The sequence below is a fragment of the Peromyscus maniculatus genome, chromosome 21 (assembly GCF_049852395.1).
Source record: "Peromyscus maniculatus bairdii isolate BWxNUB_F1_BW_parent chromosome 21, HU_Pman_BW_mat_3.1, whole genome shotgun sequence".
Lineage (NCBI taxonomy): Eukaryota > Metazoa > Chordata > Mammalia > Rodentia > Cricetidae > Peromyscus > Peromyscus maniculatus.
The window spans coordinates 37,678,536-37,688,731 of record NC_134872.1 but is presented as its reverse complement, the minus strand read 5'-3'; positions in this window follow the sequence as shown (position 1 = coordinate 37,688,731).

Below are 10,196 nucleotides of genomic sequence, written 5' to 3'. Positions count from 1 at the left end.
GCACTCACGTGCACATAGCCTCACACAGATACACAAAATTAAAATAAAAAAAAATAAAAATATAAAAGATGTGTTAACCCAATGTTTTGCTAATGTATTTATGACTGAATGCACATGGCCAGTGGTAGAAAAGAAGCTGCAGAAGACCAGATGATACCCAGCTCTGTAGCTACTATGGGAGATTTGGCTTTTACTTTAGTGTGGCAGGCCTGTTTGCTGGGGGGGGGGGGGAGTGTTGAGCATTTGATTGACAAAGTGAGGAAGAGAAGAGAATGGAGAGTTAGGTTTGGGAAGCCTTGCTTAAAGTCTTAAAAGTTAATATATAGAAAAAAATCAGGCTGTCAAGTGTGGGGTCTTGCCCCACCAGGAACTTAGGTCACCTCTGAAGAGGTGGCCTGGAACAGAGGAAAGGTAAGTGCTCAGCTGGCCGGTTTTCCCATCCTTCCTCTTACCTGGAGACCATCGGACACAGCGGAGAGTCAAGTCAAGCAAGAACTCGTGTATTATTAGGCAGTGAGCCTCTTTTATAGCAAAAACCTCAGACCCCTTGGAGGGGGTGGAAGGAACCAGCCAATCGTTTTAAAGGTCACCCTATGGTCATTTCTTTGTTTACGAGCTGTTTATGCACTGACTTTATCTCCTGAACTTTGTATCTAATCGCAGCATAAACAACTTGGACTCCATTCGTCTAACTTCCTCTCTGTACCACCCTTGCAGCCCATGTATGGCCCACAGTCAAGAGGAGGGCTGAAAAATCCCCCTTTCCCTGCTTGAGGCCTGTTGGACTAAAACAGAGAAATATAAAGGACAAAATCTACCTCTAGCTGTGGTTCTCAACCTTCCTAATGCTACGACCCTTTGAAGCAGTTCCTTATGTCGTGGTGACCCCCACAATTACATTGTTGCTACTTCATAACTGTAATTTTGCTACTATTGTGAATCATAATGTAAGTATCTGATATGGAGGCTATCTGATAGGAGATTCCCCAAAGGGGTCATGAGCCACAGGTTGAGAATCGCTGTTCTAGATGGACCTATTTGTTTGTCTTACCCTTTAAGGGTTAATCCAGTGGGGCAAGTCAGGGACCCGACTAGGACACTTTTCAGAAGGTCAGCTCACCTTAAGACAATGAATGTGGTTTTTCTTCTGAGAGTCCTTCCCACGCCCCACACCCTGCCCCAAACCCCACACCTGGAAAGGGACCAAGAACAGTCCCGAGGAGCGTCCATGGGTCCTTGGGCTTCCTGCCTTTCTGAGTTCTGAATTTCTCTTCTCTTCCTCCTTTTTCTGATGCCGGCCAGAGCCCAAGAATTCCTTTACATTTCCTAACTCGCACTTCCTTACTATTTTTTTTTAAGCTGCCCTCCCTGCCTTATGGACACCTGGCTGTGCTGCCCCCCCCCCCCCCTTCAAGCATCATGGCTTCATTCCTTCTCTTCTTCCTTCCTAGTCAACTCGTGAGATTCACCGCTTGCCTGCCCTAGGGCTTTCCTTTGAAACTCTAATAACGTGTGCTCAGGCTTCTTGGAATCTGGTCTTTGTCCTCAAGCTTCTGTGTGTGTCCATTCTTTTGTTATCAAAACTAAGTACCCCAAGAGTGGAGCCCCACTCCCCAGGTATCGCATGGTGGCTCAATTGGAACTCCCCAGGATTTCTAGTAACACTTCTCTCCGGTCTCTTCACCCATTTTCCTGCACCCCTAGCCAGCATCAGAACATGGGCTCCGTCATGCCTGTGCCCATTACTATGTGACTAGAGACACTGATGGAGGAGGAGCAATGACAGTCCTCTACCCAATATCCAGGATTGTTTTCAGGATCAAAAGAAGCTGGAGGACAGTATGATCCGTAAAGTATAAGGGGCCAGGTAGAAGGGGTGTCGTTTCTAGGGTAGCCAAGATGATATTGTGTTTGGGTATCATCAGATTAGGGGGTGGAGCGTAGGCAGCAAGCTAGATTGTACCTCATGAACACGTGGGGGCTAGCAGGGTGACAACTCCATATATATCTTCAGGGTAGAGTCAGCACCCCGAAGTCAGTTGGCAGGAACCTTCATCTCGTCATGATGGGAGCCTCAAGGGCCCACTTCAATTTATTATACTAAATGTCAGCTCTGTGCTATGTTGGAGTTCATCCCTGGTAGGTTAACTACTTTGAGTTTCCACAGGACGAGGAGGTGCCATGGGTAGAGTCGAGACCAGCTCCAGCTCCTCTTGGAGCAGCCTAGGCTGGCTGGGCTCTATGTCCTCCCTTTTATCGCCCCCTCTTGGCTCCTTGAGAGGAGTCTTTCCTTTGACTCCTCGCCCAGCCAGCTGGCTTTCTTTTTCTGTACTGTGACACTTAGCAATCCATTGTAATTAACTTCTGCCTAATTACCAACCCAATTAGGAGACTCTTTCCAGGCTCCTTTTTTACCTGCCATAGTTAATTTATGTCTTAGTCCATTTTCTGCGGCTATAATTAAATACCTAAAATTGAGTAATTCATAAAGAACAGAGGTTTATCTGGCTTATAGTTCTGGAGGCTGAGAAGTCCAAGAGCACAGTATTTGGGGAAGGGCAAGCATGCATTTATATGACAGAGAGCAAGAAAGGAGGGACACTCACCACCATGACATGGATCTTGATCTGTCACCAAGGGTGACACTCTAGTTGTCTAATGACCTTTAAAGGCCCCAGATTTTAATACTGTTACAACTGAAACAAATCACCAGTGTGAGTTCAAGTGGGGACATCCCAGCCACAGCAACTGGCACCTGGGGAATCAGAACTGTTTTTTTTAAATTTATTTTTATTTTATTTGAGTTACATACATAATGTGTATATGCACATGTCAGTGTAGGGAACCTTAAGAGGATCTTGGGTCCTCTGGAACTAGAGTTACAGGCAGTTGTGAGCCACCCAACATGGATCCGAACTCAGGTCCTCTGAAAGAGGAATGCAGATTCTTAACCACTGAGCAGCCGTCTCTCTAGCCCAGGACTGTGTTCTTGTCTTAATCTTTTAAGTCACCTCCTTCTTGGCCACCTGGGGTCATCAGGTAGAACCTGTGCTGTAGGGTCCAGCAGGAACAGGAAGGCGAATTCCTTACATCTCGCTGCTCAAAGGGGATCTACCAACTAGCAGCACTGGTCCTGCCTTACACCTATTGAGTGGGAATATGCATTTGAACCTGAGCCATAGGCAGTTAGTGTTTTCATGGGGTGCTACTCCATCTCCATAGCCCACCAAGCCTTGTTAGTAAAGGCTAAAGATACGCCCAGTGGTGCAGTTTCTATGTTCTGGATAATTATACTTTCAAATACCAACGTTCATCTAAACATATTGAAACCTGGCCAAAGTGGACAAGTTAGAAGGAACCCTAAGGATTTATGTCAAAACCCCAAGTGAGAATAAAAACAGACACAAATGGAGGCCAAAGCAAATTAAGGAAGTGGTACTTACATATTTCATGGTGAAGAGTTTGCTATGAGAGATGGAAAGGACCAGAAGATGCTATCCAGAGAGAGCATGAGATAGAGAATTAGAAGACTTAAATTTGAATTCTGGTTCCACCTTGGCACACAACAATTTCAAAGCTTTAAACCTGTTAATAATCTCTGATAAAAACAAAGCTCATAAAATGTATCTCAAGGACTCTTTGGAGACTTAGCTAGGATAACTGCATAACCCCCTTTCTTGGTTGATCCCTGAGTCATGGAATGGAGTATTAGTTATTCTTCATTTCTCAACCCAAGGTGATATACAGACTCTGGCAGCCACACATGGAGATTAACCATGCATGAGCTCTCGGGAATGAGAGGGCTGGAGGACTAAAGTGCTCCTCTCTTGCAATACAACTTTCTCACCCAGACAGAAGCCTTCATGGGACCTCTGAGTGGTGCTCTGGTGCACATGCCCAAATGTGGGAACCCATCTCAACTCTTGTATTGGCCAAAAAGATGGGAGGCAAAAGTGAAAAATCACCTCACCCAGTCAATTCTGAAAGGTGCCGTGCTGTGTTTATATGCTTTGTGGACTTCTGCTTGATGTACAGAACTTTATTTCAATTAACCCAGGTAAGCCTAGATACCCAGCAGAGGGAATGGGGGAGAGGTGCTAGAATCCCTTCAGCTGTTGTAAAAGAAGAAATAGCAAGCACTCTACTTTGGCTGTGTATGACTCTGTAATTCTCAGGTCTTCAAAGGAAGTTCTTGTAGTTTGAATGTGAAAGGTTCCCCCATATGTGTTTGAACCCTTGGTCCCCAGCTGGTGACACTATTTAGGGATGTTATACAACCTTCAGGAGGTGGAGCCTGGAGGGAGGAGATGTCACTGAGTGTGGGTCTCAAGGTTTTATATCCTGGTACCCTTTCTCTGCTTCTGGTTTACCAATGCAATGTGAGTGGCCAGCATCATGCTCCGCCACCATGCCTTCCCCACTATGATGGACTGTCTCCCCTTGGAACTGTAGCCCACAATAAACTTTTTCTCCCTTAATGTGTTTCTGTCCTGGTATTTTTTATCACAGCTACCAAAAAGGAACTAAGACAGAAGTTTGCCAAGCATTCTAAGCTATCAGTGGCTACAGGGGGTGTGTACACCTGTATGATAGATACTCATTAACTGAAGGGACACACACACACACACACACACACACACACCACTATGGGATACTCATCAGCTACATGGCATGGGACCCCTCCTCCCCTATGAAATCCAAAATAGGGAACCCCTGCTTCGACCCAGAGGCCTGAACTCTCCTAGGGGTCCCTGCCATGCTGTCTTTCCATAGCATTGACTCCTAACAGATCTCTTACCCAAAAGACAAGTCTGCCTCGGTGTCTCACTCGAAAACCAGAGACCTCTTAATGTAATATTGCCATAATTTCTTCTCTCAAATCTTCAGCCACAGTCCTTATTAGTACTTGAACATATTTTGAATGAGTATTTGGAATTCTCTCCTTGCAAAATCCGACGTGCAATCAGAATCACGGCCATTTTTTTTTTTTTTTTTTTTGCCTGTTTCCAATGTCACTTTTCGTTGTTTTGTTAGGAACTGGTCATTGCATGCCATAGTAACTCTGCTACTACCCCCCCCCCACACACACACTTTTTTTAAAATTGTTACTCATTTAGTGACTGGCTGAATTATTTTTGTGAGATCTATTCCTGTCACTGTCCAGCAAGTGTGATGCCTCTGATGCTGCTCGGCAGAGGTTCAGGCTTGGGTGTGTTCATGGCCACTTTAGGTCAATGGTGATTATTTTTGGCAAAGCTCTCTTTGTTTGCTTTATTCCACCCAGCTGTGAAGCTTCACTAATTGCCAGTTGCTTTCTCTACTGGATTCATCAATGCCTAGCACACAAATTGCTTCATGGACTAATTGAATCAACTTTAGGATCCTTTGGAAAGACATTTCTTTCAGCCAGCTTTTGAAGTTAGTTCTGTCTCATTCTGTTTTGCACTGTCTTGAAAACAGCTGATCCACAGCTGACCTATATATGCAGTAAATGCATCTTCTTCTCCCAGATGCCTTTCACCATAACTTGTACCCTCAGCTCCAACTTCACTCTGTTGCCCAAGACATCAATCTTTCTGGAAGCCTTTGCAGCTTCCCACCATATATATATGAGCAGGATACATACATACATATATATACATATATATGTATATATAGTATATATGTTCACATACATATGTACACACACACACACACACACACACCTCCTGCTCATATTCTTGGCAAAATCTCCAAGCCACTGTTCTGGACCTGGGTGTGAGGATGTTGTATGACAGATATGAACGAACATCTTCTCACTCCAGAGAACCAATGACTTACCAAAGTAAGGATACCACCAAAGTCCAATGTGGTGAACCAACAAGTTTTATTGGAGTTGCATGCTGGAGCAGAAATGATGGAAAGACAGCTGCACTAACAAATGTCAGCATAAGTGACAGCTCACCACAGCTCATACCCTGGGGCACACTGCATGACTTGCAGGCAGTTCAACAGGTCAGAGTGTGTCTTCTAGACAGCTCAGGTGGGCTGAGGCTTTTCCAGGTATGTTGGCTGGTCTCTGTCTCTTTGAGACATCTTGCTTTTTCTAGGCGTTTCATCTTCTCTGAGAGTACCTCTTAGCAGTTCTTACTGATTATACAACCTTGGTGAAGAAGGGGGGGGGGGTCTAGTGAATCTGATCAGTTTCAGGGACTTCCTGAAGCTACTGTGTTGTGTACTTCCTGAGTTTACAAAGTTTTCCTGCAGGATGGACTGTTTCACCTCCCTTTAGAACTTTCTTGTGTCTTAACGGCTTCCCTCCAAGATGAAATATTTTTGTCTCAGAGGAAACTGCTAGACAGCTAAAGATAATGGCAAGTTTTACTCTGAGAAAGTTTTAGTGGTTGAGCACCTGGTCTCATCTTCTTTAGAGGACAATTTAGATCACTATGTTTCCAGTCTTCCTTCTAATTACCTGTATGTGCTTTTAAAGCTGTACATTGTATACCCATTGAAAGGAGCATGGCAAACATGGCTCTGGCAGGTCTTGCCCTTCCTCCATTCCCCTTGCCTTGCTAAAAATAGTTAGATTGCATTTCTAAAGCCAGCTCTTATATTTATCTACTTCCTCCTCCTGAGGCTGACTACCAAGGTCCAGCTATCAAAGTATTGAAATCCAGCAATCAAAATCCTCCCTTTGGCCACCTTAATTAACATGCCCAATCAAAATAAATCAATTCATCCTAACATGGGAGTTTCTCCTTTCACCTTCATAAACTGCCATTTGGCTATGGGCCATGTCTGACTCACCCTCTCTATCCAGAGGCAATCCTTTGTCCCTCTGAGACAAATATCCCCTTCCCCTTCCCCTCCCTCTTTTCCTTCTCCCTCATCCTCTATCTCCTGTCTTTGTCTCTTATTTCCTGCCCTTTGTCCCTCTGGGACAAATAAATCTCCTTTGTGCTGAGGACTTGGTCTTTGGGTGTTTTGCATCTAATACTGGTCCCTTCAGCAGTGGATAGAATATATAGGTGAGGATGGCCTGAGTCACCCCGGCCCAGACTCAATATGAAGTATAGAGTTCAGTGAGTACAGAGTTATACAAGTACAGACTTCAGTGTGAGGTATAGAATTCAGTAGGTATAGAGTTATATAAGTACAGAATTCAGTAAGTATGAAGTATAGAATTCAGTAAGAAGATGGAAACACACACACATGTAGAACTTATGGCACTGGAAGGCAAAACCAATGAGCACCTCCCACAGAGTCTGAGCAGTAGATTTGAACTGGCAGAGAAAAGAATCTGAAGAATGGAGGAAAAATGAAGGAAAGGAAAGAGACCTCAGAGAAACATTGGCTGCCATTAATCACGCCAACATATATTCAATAAAAGAAGCAGAGGGCACAGAACAAACGGCAGGACGTGTATGTGAAGAGATAAAGGATGCAACCTGTCCAAACATGATGAACGTCTTCAGTGTACGAATCCAGACAGCTCACTGGACTGTAAGTGGGATAAACACAAGGACATCCAAGAGTGCACACATCACAGTAAAACTGCTGGAAACAAAGACAGTCCCGAAAGCAGCCAGAGAGAAAGAACTTACCCGGAAATCACAGTAAGACTGACAGCAGACTCTTCAGCAAACAGTGGAAGCCAAAGATGGTAGGGCAAGGTATTTAAAGGGCTCAGAGGTACACAAGATCAGCTTCCAGCTCCAAGTCCTATATCCAATGAAGGTATCACTCAAAAATGCAGGGGAGGTAAAGTTGGGGACTTCCAGGAAAGGCATTCATGTTATTATAAAATATTGGATAAAAACATATTTCACTTTTATTTTCTTAGTAGTCGTAGAAGATAATGTATGTAGGATGTGTTACTGAGTCCCTGCATCATGCAGGAATACTCACAAACAGCACAGGCACTAATCTCATAACAAGCAGATAGAGAGAGGGATAGGAATTGGGATCCTGTGGATCACAGAGTTACTGCTACACTAACAAAACAGCCAGTGAATACAGTGAGAGGAGAGTTGAGTTTATGGAGAAAATGATGTCAGATCAATCAAAAGCAGAGAAACATTTGAGAAGAACCATAGGTGAAGAATAAACATATGGATACAACAGGACATTTTCTTCTTTCTGTCCTGGACTTCTATATCTGTCTCTCAAGGCACCGCAACCAAGTATCACAAAGTAGGGGACATAAAGTCAGAAGTCTCCCTCTTCTGGAAGCCGAAGTCTGAAAGCTAGGTGCTGGAGGGTTCATTCATCCTGGAGGTCGCTGAAGGACAGAGTGGTCCATGCTTCTCTCTTAGCTTTTGGGACTTGGTAATCATTGACATGATTTTTTTCTATTACATTATCATTTTAATTACTTACATTTGAAAACTTAGATAACGCATAGGGTTATAAAAGTGTCCCCAAATTGGTTTAAAGCAATGTAGAAAATTTGTACAGGCCAATATCTGTAGGAAGAGTTTTTAAAAAAGCATTCTAAATGCTTACTCTTTGCCAATATTTTCGGGCCTACTTGATAGTTTAGGGTTTGTTTTCCTAAGTTTCTGGAGAATGAATAAATAACTCCATGAACTTCCAAGACATGGGAAAGGAGGAAAGTAGTGATGGTGGAGCTAGGCAACTCACAGTGAGCCCACGTACCCTACGCTGAGATGACACAGGGGGCCCCTTAGCCTTTCTCGCTCTCACGTGCTGGTTACGTATGCTCCAGGCTGCTGCACACCCTTGTGATGCTCTGTTCCTTCTTCATGTTGGGGGGCGAGGCACTTCTGTCTCATTGTGCCGTCTCCCACAGTGCCAGTGGCCTCTTGATCCTGTGTAGATTTATCACTAGGTTTGGGGGCTGTCCTTCTCCATCTGTGCTGTCCTTTCCTCCAGGGAAAGAAGGAAAGGAGGGACTTCCTCTCAAGTCAGGGGTGGAGTGGCTCATCTCCTTGGAGTGATGCTCCTTGTCCCTTCTCAGGGTCCATGAGTTGTGTGATATCTGTAGACCATGGGCAACCCGGGTATCACTCCAGGCTGACAGCCAAGTCATCTGCTGTGTCTACCTGTCACAAGCTGGGCAGAGGGCCAGCCCCACCAGGCTACTCTGAATGTTGCCCGCATTCCCCTGTTGCTCCTCTGTCTGATGCCCTTGAACCTGGAGCATCCCCCCCCCGCAAGAATGCACACCCTCTGCCACACTTCTTGGTGTGCGTGGGGACTATGGTCGCCTCCCTTTGTCTCATTTCATCTGTTTTCAGTGGTTACTCAGAACCTGTGGCCATCTGATAATAAGCTCTCCCCTCTCAGCTTTGCTACGGGGCTGCTGTGCACAGATAATTTTCTGTTATTACTAGGGAATTATCATTCTGCGCCATTACCGGGGATGCTCTTTTATCATCGTGAGGTTTGGTGTGCCCTTTTTACACAACAGTAGCTGCTGTTCGGATTTGTTATGCTGATGGGATAATGGGAGGTATCACTGAATGGGAAGGCGAGAAGGAAGCAAATGGAAAGAGGTAATGAAAGCAGATGGAAGGAGATTGGGGGGGGGCGTGTGCTCAGCCTTCTCTCCTTATCCAATTTTCACATCATGTAATTTCAGCTACCTTTGCCATTTCAGACGCCGCGCTGCTCCTGGTCATGCATTACATGTCTCTCTAATCAAATTGGGAACTAACATTTGTGGATTAGTAAAATAAGTCCTATGCTAGTATTTAAATAATAATAATAATAATAATAATAATAATAATAATAATAATATAAGTAATATTATTACTGCTTGTTGGCTAACACAGCTGTCAGTTGGGCTCATCTTATTTGTTTAAAAACTACCCATCTCTTTCCTTTCCCTGTTCAGACCTCTCAGCCTCTTCAGTGAAATTCCAGTTTGCTTGTTTGTTTTGTTTTTCAAGACAGGGTTTCTCTGTGTAGTTTTGGTGCCTGTCCTGAATCTCACTCTGTAGACCAGGCTGGCCTCGAACTCACAGAGATCTGCCTGGCTCTGCCTCCCGAGTGCTGGGATTAAAGGCGTGCGCCACCACCACCCCGGCGGAATTCCAGTTGTGCAACTCATTCGTCAAGACCCTCAGCTGAACACGGCCACTCTAAAATGAATTCCCAGTCTGACTTCTTACTCCTTATGCAGCCACGGATGACTTTGAACTCTTGAGCCTCCCGTCTCTGCCTCCCAGGTGCTGGGATTGCCGGTGTGG